The following is a 12,011-nucleotide window of genomic DNA, read 5'->3' as shown; positions in this document are numbered from 1 at the left end:
AAACATTGATGCAATTATTTTTTTTTTACTGTTTATTACTTCTACAGGAGTATTTTCCTACACCACAATTTCATATGTTTATATAAATATTTACAGAATATTCTTATTCTTCTGAATACCAGTAGTAACTAATCAAAAATATATAATTCAATGCTTTTTACAATGGGGAAAATTAATATTGAGCAGAATTAAGTTCAAGTTATTGTTGGTTCAGCCCTCCAACACAAGTCAGTTTTCTTATGTGGCCCCTTTTAAAAAATAATTGCCCACCCCTGACTTAGAACCATATGCTCATCGATATGCTGTGTATGGATGTAGCAATGATCGCCAATATAAATCCCAGTAAGTTTAAATGCATATGTTGTAGAATTATTGTTAAATGTTCTCATTTTTAAGTGACTTCTTCTCTCCTGGGTGGATGTGTTCAAAAAAACGATTAACATTTCACTAGTTTTATTTAGATTCTGTTTACATTTATTATTGTTATTATATTAATAATATTATATATTAATAATTGAATCAGTTTACCAGCCGTTTCAGTCAGATTACAGTAAATGCATGTACCGTAGTTGTACATAATGTATGTTCTGTCTCTCCGTGCTTATAAATTGGGTTCACAGGAGCACAATGGAAATAAGCTTTTGTGTTACCCTTTTTTGCAACTGCGGCCCAATATCAGGAAATTATGACATCATTCCGATAAGTCCGATATCACTTATCGGTCCGATAACATATAATATATATTTTTGTCCGCACTGCAATGTGAGTCATTTTAATCAGGCGCTCCCCCTCCTACATGAGTGGTGTCAGTATAATCGGGAAAACCAACCTTCTGACTGAAAAAATGCATTACTCCCTCATGTCGGAAAACAACAACAACTTGTTAACTCTTACCGCTTTCACATCGGTTGACCCGGCATTTTCAGACCCAGGTCAACTCTCCTTTGGTGCTTTCACATCGGCAAAAATCCTGGGTCGGACGTCTCGCTGTGAGAGTTGCATGCCTGTTTTTTCTTTCCTCATAGTCATCGCAAACATTGCAGATAACACTGCAGTTTATTGATGACCTGAAGAATGGACCCGTCAAACCCCCGCTCTTTCAAAAGGCTGCTGATATTAGAATAAATCAACTTGTCCTGCACAGACCCCGATATCTGAGGCCAAATCCCCTGTTTTCCTCGGATGCAGAGCACTGCCATGATTGTTAAAAAAAAAAAAAAAAAGAGTGGGAGATCGCTATACAAGTTGTATATAAACACAATCACCGTTCACTTATGCGCTTCCATTAACGATCTCCTTCAGAGATCAGTCTTTATGGGAATAGAACAAAACTTGTTTTTGAGCTGAAACTTGTACAATGATACAGTCTGTCAGGCCGTCGAGTCAGAATGTAACAGGCAGATACATCAGCATCAGAGCGTCAGTTTGCTGGCTGAGTGCAATAAATGTTCAAAGAAAATACCACAGGAAGGGAGAAATAGCATAGAACTAGCACAGAAATGTTTGATTCTAACTTGTGTCAGTGCATTATTTATTTTTTAGAACTTATGGAATGCATTTTTTCACTTGATTTACTTTTAAACCTGATCCAAAGTATTTCAGGTCTATAGGCCTTTATTTTGTGATGTTCATATCAATATATCAATATAGCTTTGTTTGACCCTGATGTTTTAGCAAATGTTTGCTAGCTAATAGTTTTTCATCTGAAAAAATAAATATCTTCATTTTAAGAGTCAAAACTGTTTGTTCATTAGTCTTTCTTATCTCCAAGTATGTAATCGGTTATCAGTTTCCAAAGAAAGTTATCCTGCATCCCTAATAATCAAAGATAATGTTCCTGAGCTCAAATTCCACATATGCCCTCCCAAATGGTGCCATCTGTGGGTGAAGCTGATCAACAGAAAAGACCTCCCCAAGATCAGTGATCGCATCAGAATCTGCAGCAATCATTTTGTACTGAGCAAACCAATTGGAATACAGCCCCATCCATCCCTGTACATGAGGGGGTCTTTAGACAAGGATAGCCACAGTGACAACACTGGGATTCAAAGAATCATCAGCAGCTAATAGTATATGTCATGCAAATTGCCAGCACAGATGAACAAGCTAGCCAACAAGTGTTAAACAAAAAGATAAGGTCATTAGATTAGATCATTGATTGCTTACTTTTGTCAAAATATGTTTCTATACCACTTTGTAACAGATGTGGATAGCTTGATGTGCTGTCTTCCCAACCATCTCAGAGGATGTCAGGATCAGGTAGGCAGATTATGCCCCCATCTAAAATTAATCTTTTTTTAATGCATTTGAAACTACAACATCACGTTCGGATGAATAAAATTTTTTAATTGACTAACCGTCATATCACTAAACTGGTCTCCTGTGTCGATTGCAGCCATCTGCCCGCGTGATCCCTGTCTCCAGAGTGCCCGCGCATCAAAACAGCCCAGCGAAGCCACCTGGGGGAGAGCAAAGTCACACGACTTATGTGCATTTCAAGCTGCGCGGAGACACTGCACACATTTGATTTTAAAACAGCTGCAGCACACACGTGAAAATGCGTAAAAAAAATAGAATAGAATAGAATAGAATAGAATAGAATAGAATAGAATAGAAGAAAAATCCTTAGGTGCACTCTTAAAAAATTTGGTCGCACTCTGGAGCCCTGAGCTATCTGTGGTAGTTAGTCATTTGTGGTTATGCTTAGTGTGAGAATCTGGGTGGTGCATTTCCAAGGCTAAGCTACACCATATCGTATGTTACTGTTCTTTCACATATCATGCCCAGAGGCTCAGATGTGTGATGCCTTTGGCAGTGAGACCAGGCTCTTATCTATCATATTCAATTTTCTTTTTCTTTCTCATTTTCAGGAAAATCCATGCATGAACTCACCAAGGCTGGACCCAGGATGTCAAAGACTGGCTTGAACTGGACTTTACGTGAATTAAATAACTTTGTTTTCCGGGACGACCTGCAGATCAGCTTAAATTTGGTTGGTTTTGAAATAGCAAGAACAGGAAAAGAACACAAAATCAAGAAATTAAAATGTTGTTCTGTAAAGGAGCTCAAAGCAGCTCTCAGAAAAACCAGGCTATACATTGTGCCTAGGGCCACTGTTGTGTAGGTATGGAATTATATACACATTAGATACACAGATTTATATCGTATTACAATGTTCTGTTGTGTCTATCCTGTCAAAACTACCCTCTCTAGCCCCTGCCCGTCCTGGGTGATGGATCCCTCCTCTGTTGCTCTGAGGTTTATCCAATTTCTTCCCAGCTAAAAGGGTTTTTTGGGGAGTTTTTTATGAGTGGGTGTAAGTGTATGGGCAGAGGATGTTGTTATGATGCTGCGTAAAGCCCTTTGAGACAAACTTTTGAATGTATGTTTTGTATTCCAGCCAGACTGTTATTTGCCAATTTCCATAATATAGATTAATTTCTCTTATTCCAAATCATGAAGCTTGGCTGCTGACACGTAGCCTACACAAAACTGTCACAACTGCAAAGAGCAAAAGCATTTGTTTATTTGGCATAGTAAAAAGGTCAATTTGCAATGCCCAGCTGTCAGAAGTTAAAAGCTTACCTCATCTCTTGTCATATTTTGGCTGTGATCACTTTTATGTAGGCTATTCCTCACAGCTCTCCATTACATCAACCTGCTCCTCCTGGCTGAAACGAAATGATCACAGGCGCAGCTCATCACCACGGCATCATGAACACAGAACCCGGCTGTGTTGGCCATCATGCTCCGTAGTAAAGCACAGGTCTACTATTCATGTAAAAACTGCGCCACCCTCTGGTTAAACATCAACTGCACTTGAGTCACAAGTTCTCATTTTCAAATGATAAGCCCGATGCTTTGTGCATTCATACGCTCACCTAAAATGATAATTATAGGCCCATCACGTTCTTCCAAACAACCAGCTGTTATAGCGTCACAGAAGTAAAATAAATGTGACCCATATGGTGTACAAAGAGAACGGTAGTCTATAATATACGATAAGAAGTTAGTACCAGCACGCTAAACTATTATTTTGAAATATTTACACTTTTCTTCCGCTTCCGGTCTGTGGTCCGCCATATTGAGAAATAAGAAACGAAAAAGTGAGTTTGCAAAAAACTAATTTCGGCCGTTATTTGCTTTTGTTTTTTCGTTTTCTCGTTTTTTCATGCTGACAGCAAAAAAGACAGCTGTTTCTGTTTTTTTCGTTTTTTGGTTTTGGCAGAAAAACGGATTGAGCAACCTGTCCAAGCATTTGTCAGCCGAGCATCAGCATGGCAATACAAAACCTGTGGCGAAAGATCCTGCTCGCCGGTCGTTTGGAGGAGTCGATGAGCAGCCGACCCCGCATAAACAAGCAAAGCTGTTTTCAAGTAGTGGAGCGCCGAAGCAGGTAACAACAGTGGCAGCTGGCCAATAGAGGGCGCTAGGGCGCCGCCCCACCACTCAACACTCACCACATTACTTTGAATAAGACATAAAAAATTTAAATAAAACGAAATTATAAAATATAAATATTTCGAAATATATGTTTATATATATTTAGACGTGCAAGATAAATATTTTATAATTAATGATGAGTAAAGTTGTTTCGTTTATCTACGTTGTCTGATTGGTGACGTATTTCCGCCCTTGGGCGCAAAAATCCATCGGCAAAAATCTTTGCCCATAGACCAGCCATAGACTCTCGTTAAAAGTTGCACATGCGCCTTACGAAACGAAAATATAGTGCAATATGCTAGAATTTATATTGCAATACATTAGAAAATATATTTCAATATATGAGAAACTTGCTCATACATTTGAAAAAAAAAAAATTAATAAATAAATAAATAAAAAAATATATATATATATATATATATAGAGAGAGAGAGAGAGAGACAACCTATTACTATATATTGATTAATATATTGTAAATATAGATATATATATATGGATGGACAACCTATTGCTATATATTGATTAATATATTGTAAAATACATTGCTGCGCAAACAAAAACTGCACTACATTATTGCATGTATGTCTATTGAAACAATGTATTTTTATGAGTTAAGCAAGCTCATGCATAGGTTTACAGAGAGCTTGATCAACAATAGTCCAAATCAGATTTTGCAAGACATTCATTCATGTATTGATTCATATATTGTAAAATGTAGATGACAGAGAGTATTATACATCAAATTATCATTAACAGCAGCAAAAAATGACAACATTTTCTTCTTTGAGTCAACTTTTTTATTCCTCCACATGACGTTTCATCCTCAACATTTCAGTCCTCCACACTGGAACGTAAAGGTTGGCATGATGTGGCAGAGCAACTAACACACATTTCCTGTTGAATTTCGTCACATCAAAAACCTGTTTCCTGCCCTGTAACACTCTTTTCAAGCCAACTACATTTTCTAAATTTATCACTGAACCGTGTGATTTATCATACTGTCTTCCAACAGCAAACCATTTTCTGTTATCAAGTCTCTCTACCACAATGTAATCATAGACTGTGATTATGTGTCCATTATCCAACAAAACAGTGAAACTGTTCCTTTTCATTACTCTAGTGAACTACTGAGTAATACAGTTCTCCTTTGACAAAAGCTCTACTCAGTATTTTCACAACTGTATCCGTGTTGACTGAAAGTTTCTCTCTCACAGCGATTATCTCTTCGTTGGTAGGTTTTCGTATATAGTGTTTAGGGTCACTGCTTGATCTGCTACTCTTTCAAATTGTTTCAGCTTTTTTTCATCAGTCAAGTTGTTATACAGCTGTACATCTAGGCACAGCATTTCTCAGTGCATTGTTTTTCAAAAGAGGTAACACTTGTCTATATGTGAATTGTTTCATTATTTGTAATGGAACACACTGAGTGCCATGAAACATCTTCAGTATCTCCCCAGATTAAAAGACTCGAAAGTTATATCCTGAATGTGCCCACAAATGTCCCAGCAAATGAAGACATAAATGTACATTAAATCACACATGTTCCTTTCCATACAGTGTTTCAAACTGACAAACTCAACAACTAGTTTTTCACATCTTTTTAACCCTTCTGATATGACAGTGTCCTTACATAGCAAGAACATGAAGGTGACAAGGATTAACCAGTGCTGGTGCATGAGGTAGTATTCCCTTTAGCACAAAGATGCTATAAAAAAGTAACCAGTTCTGCCATTCACTAGCTTTCCAAAACTTCCTTTGCTGAAACGAGCGGGGCACTCTTGTGATATTGCAAGGTGGTTTAATTCTCAAGAGTTGTTGGTCAAGCTCAGGAACGCGGTTACCAATATATAGTATGGCTCCTCATGGTGCTCACTATCCATCCACATGCTTGTCATTTGCCAAACAACTCCAAGATGTACATTATGCATTTGGTCAGGAGGCATTCCAGATATGATGTCAAAGTGTGGAATGTTGACAAGACATGTGGGTCCACACAGTCTCCCTTGCATCAGTTAGGGTTGAAGCATGATCCCTTTTTAGAACATCTTTGTATGGACAAACCCTAACAGTTCCATTTCCCTTTAGAACTTGTTCACCAGGATGGAGACAGAGGCTGCACCCATAATGACCATTAAACTGGGTCATGTTTTGCAGAATGGGTCTGGCAACTGAATCACACATCATAACAGCTGCCATCACTCTACAATGCTTCACAATATTGGTTTTGTCTAACTTGAAGCCAACAGTTGACAATGACTGACACTCTTGTGTGAATGGTTTTAAAAATGTATTAACATTTGGCCTTTTAGTACCAAACCATAGGCCAGAAAGTAAAACGTTCTCTTTACAGACATGATAAGGAAGCTCATTTACCATCCCTTGTAATGGACAAATTCCATACTGGGATGATTTGAATACTGAACTCCATCACAATTTAATGTTAAGAAGTATGCATGAGGACTATCTAGTGGGAGTCCATCTTTCTTCAGATTATGATACATTTTACCACAACATATGTCATCATAATTTTCTGAATTGCATGTGCCATTTCCTGACAATGCAATATGTTCTCTTTGAAGAAGATGTTCCAGTTGTGTTTAGATTAGATTAGATTTATTTATTTGCACGTAAGAAACAAAAAAAGCAAAATGAGCAAAGCAATTACATATCTTTCTTAATGGTGAGAAAGATACAAAGAGAAAAAAATATGTGCAGATGAGGTCTGAAACTCAAAAGGCTTATGACATGACTTCACCTTGGCCTAACAAATAATTATAAACACAGTAAAGAAATAATATTCATATATCTTGTAAAAGGTAGACAAAATAACAAAATTTAAAGAGAAAAGAAAAAAATGATGACAATAAAAATTAATAGTAGTAGTTATGATGACAGCACTACATAAATAAATAAATGGAAGGAGGTGGAAAAAGAAGCGAAGCAAAAGAAAAAAACGTATAGAGATAAATTAAGGTCAGGTAAACACGAGAAAAGAAAAAACACAGAAAATTATTTAAGAAAACATGATGCACTGGGAAAGACAGGATGAAGAAGTCAAACCAAGTTCTGTTGTGCTGTCAGTTTTAATTAGTTAATTTTAGTAGTTTCTTTTTCAATATTGCCAGGGAGGAGGAGCTGTCGGTTAGATCTGAATCTGATTATATTATCTTGTATATTGAGGTATATTATCTCATATAGTTTTATATATTTACAATGCCTCTTCAATACATAATCTTGTATATAATGTGGAACATTTCAATATATATAACAATATATTATATAGTATATTAATGCATTTATTCAATCTATGAAAACGGCAATAACTGCAGTATTTTCCCATATATTGCAATATATTACAATATATAACTCACATTATATATATTATTAAACAATATATCATATGATATATTCATATGTAAATTTCACAATATATGAATGCACAAAATATATTGTCAGTTCATATATTGAGCTGTATATATTGGGGTGCACCTCTGCTGCGCCCAGAGCTCAATGCAGCTTGATTTGCATACCACCACCCTCCCGCCATGGGGCCGTCGTCGGGGCCGACATCACAGCCGTCTGCAAAATGGAGAAAGAGAAATTAAATAATAAAGTGAAGTCACCTAAAACTATACCTTCTGAGGGGAGAAGCTCGACGTGAATGAGCTTGGACCTGATCAACCGAACATCACAGTTAATCAGCAGACCAAAGACAGAGGGAGACAGCACACTCGGTCTTTTTTTCAGGACCTGGTTTAGCAACAAGGCTAGGCTAACTGCATGTAGCGAGGCTAATGCTTTATTCTGCTTTCCTTGCCTCCTTTTTCAAATGTCAGGACCTGACCCAGCATGGATTAAGACAGATATGACTGATTTAAAGCAAAAAAGTAAAAGAAGCATGAACAATCTGGTATCCACATGGAAAATGCACTGTTTGGCTACATGACATTATAATGTTGCTTTTGTTGTTTCCGTTCATGTAAATACACTGGTATGATACCTTAGTATATGTTTGCTTGTTTTTTGTTATATGTCTATTTTGGAGTTATAGCCCCCCTGGAGAAAACTCCACCAGCCGCAACTGGGTAACACAGAACGACATTAACAGGCTGGTTGCTGGGCTCATGGTAGAGGACATGCTTCCCCTGTCGACTATTGAATCGCCCAGTTTAAAAAAATACAAGATAAAATACCCGCGACTCGCAAGCCAATGTCCAACAGGACATGTGATGATAGGGCCATGATGTTTGTCCATGTATCTACTCGGTAAATTAAAAAATGGGAAAGTAAAGTAATAAGTAGTGAAGTTACTTTTCAAATGCAGTAACTAGTAAAGTAATATCGTTACAATTTACAAAAGTAACTAGTAATAAGTAAATAATTATGTTTTTTGAGTAACTTTCCCAACACTGCTGGTGACACGACTCCAAAGATAGATATCATTTCTGTGACATAACCTTTTACACATTCAGTGTCAGTTTTCCGAAAAAATGGGGTTTGCCCCCTGGGTAAGAACACACAAGATGGTCAGTGTTGTTCACTTCTCCTGTCAGTGGTCAGTGGTCAGTGGTCATGTGACTGATCAGTGTACTTTCCATTAAACTGTAAATGGCTCCATCTAGTGGTCACTGGTTGTATCACCGCCTGATTAAACGTCAAAAACCAGTTGTTCGATGCTACCATGGTTAGCCTGCTGATGATAATATATATAGAGAGAGAAGTAACAAGATGCATGAAAAAATGTGAATGCACACACACTGTAAATGTATTTTTTTTATAGTTCTTGCCAAAATTGCTGCAAATATAGTTTCTGCTATAAATGTTTTCAAAGTTTTTGGAACAGCCCTCCTTCCTCCAAAATTAAACAGGCAAACTGATGCTGAATTGTAATTAGTGTCTGACTGGAAAGTAAAATCATGCAGAGAATGAGGCACACTAGCACCATCTGCATAGTTTTACATAAGAAACAGACCATCTGTCTAAAATTTTTAGTAATTTCCTTGAAATAATGTCAGAGACGGTCAAAACGTAGCCGTTATACTGAATAACATTTGCACTCTTTTCCTTCAGTGGTCATGATCTGTTTTTTAAAAATAGATTAATTAAGGAGAGAGGGAACAAGGACGGAAACAAAGCAGTTGTTTGATGGGAAACAGATGAGCTCTAACCGAACTATTTTGTGCTGCCAGTGAAAAGGGGGTTGTTATTTATAGGTGCTATGCACATCAATTTATCAGTGTCAGGTTAAGGGCAATATCTTGGTGTAAGTGCCGTACATAAATAAGATGATGGTGGACATGGTATAGACTTATGCTCACTCTAAAGACGCTTTATTTTGGTCTTGTTTTCTAACTCAAGAATAATGGTTTCCTGTTCTCAAAACCTGTCAGGAAATTGCTTGTTTTTATCATTATCTGACTTCATCTATCATTTACCATGAGACATTCAGAATTCTCTCTCGAGACATGGGTTGAAGAAACCTCTATATTATTAATTATTCTTATTCCTAATTAATTGTTAGCAACTTGTCTCCATGAGTGGTGTGAAGAGTCATGCTAGACATATAATAGGGATTATGAGCAACCTAGCCAGCAGACGGTTGATCAGTTGATATGGTACCCATTGACCCCAGTTGTAGCAACACTGACAGTGTGTGTTTAAATTTAGTTTTTGGTGTTTATATATATATATATATATATATATATATATATATATATATATATTATATATATATTATATAATATAAGATAGATAGATAGATAGATAGATAGATAGATAGATAGATATATTTATATATATGTGTGTGTGTGTGTGTGTGTACACACACACACACACACACACACACACACACATACATACATACATACATATAGTATAATTTGTATAATTTGTGGCCTTAAAACATACAGTTCTGGACCCATGAGTTTTGCAAGTCATTAAAGTTGTTAAGTGGTGCTCTCCAAACCCTGTTTTAAATTCAAGTGTCAGACGCCTTTTCAAGGCAAAGGGAGATCTCCTTCCATCTATTTGATATTAATGGCTTTGCCATTTGAATAAGATGAGTGAGTCATTTTTTCAGAATGAGGTCTCGGAAAGATAATGCATTTAAAGAAAGTGCATTCATAAAAACATTTCAGTGTTTTTTTGGTTTATCTTTCCTTATCTTTCCAGATTCTACAATATGCAAATGCCAACTGTCATTTAGTCCTTTCTTTTAAGTCGAGGTTTGAGCAGTTTGGAAATATCCATAATTAAAGTTAATTTCTTTGACTTACCTTTTCTGTTTTAAAATATGGCATATTATTATAATATTATAATATAATTATAATTATTATAATATGGCACAACTAAAATACTACTACTCCTAATATTTTAATATTTTATATTAATTATTAATTGTGGCATGAAAATGCAATACATATTGTCATTACTTCCACTAAGAATACATTCATCCATTACATAATATGAACAACACAGAATCCTTCAATACACTAAGAATACAGTACATCCCTGGTACTGTTATTAAGGTATAACAGAACAATCTTGAAAACATTCGTGGTCATTAAATAAAAAATAAATAAATAAATAACTAAAATATTTCAGAGTTTCACCTGAGAACATGTTAAATTAACTAGAAAACACCAGGAGAGGGAGAGAGAGGACTACAGTACAATATACTGCTCAGCTGCAGCATCACCACAACTATTATTTGTATTGTTTCATGCAACTGTCCTCCCATTCATTTATTTATTTTTCCACTAGTAACTTTATGAGTGCACTGGATCCACACTACGCTACACTGAAGTGAATGTATTGTACGTTTCTGCATGGGTTTTCTCCGGGTGCTCCGTTTTCCTCCAAAGACATGTTCGTTAGCTTAACTGGTGATTCTAAATTGGCCCTAGGTGTGAGTGTGAGTGCAAATGATTGTTTGTCTCTGTGTTATCCCTGTGATAGACTGGTGGTCTGTCCAGGGTGTACCCTGCCTGTCAGCCGGTGACAGCTGTGATAGGCTCCAGCAACCACGCGACCCTAGTGAGGATAAGCATCAGTGGAAGATGAGATGAGATATATTGTACGTAACAATTGATTGTAGTTACCTAACATGACTTAATGACATGACTAAAGTCATAAAACAAGAAATGAAATATCACTTGGGTTTGATTCCCTGTTATGATCTAACTCTTACCTTATCATTCCTCCCAGTGATCAGTTCTTGGATAAAATGAGCATCAATATGAGCAACTCTTTTTAACAGCTCTTTAAAAGTATCCATAAATTCTGGCTCGTCTAATACCAAGTTTCCTTAACCCTCTTTAAGGCTAGGAACCATATTTGGTAACTGCATCCCTGTGCCACTCTGTGATATTTAGAAGCATGTGGCCAATCTCAGAAGATCAAGGAAACATTCTCAGTTTAAATCAGGGTCAAATGTGGTCTGCTAGGTCCACCTCTGCATGAACACTGAGCATAACTTCTTTATTAGGTACCACGAAGAAGTGGCCTTATATTGTCTAGTATGATAATGTTTATGTTGACAAGTGTCTGAATCAGCACAATGTTCTAAT

This window comes from Mugil cephalus, chromosome 5 (genome assembly GCF_022458985.1).
Source record: "Mugil cephalus isolate CIBA_MC_2020 chromosome 5, CIBA_Mcephalus_1.1, whole genome shotgun sequence".
NCBI lineage: Eukaryota > Metazoa > Chordata > Actinopteri > Mugiliformes > Mugilidae > Mugil > Mugil cephalus.
This window is presented reverse-complemented; position numbering follows the sequence as displayed.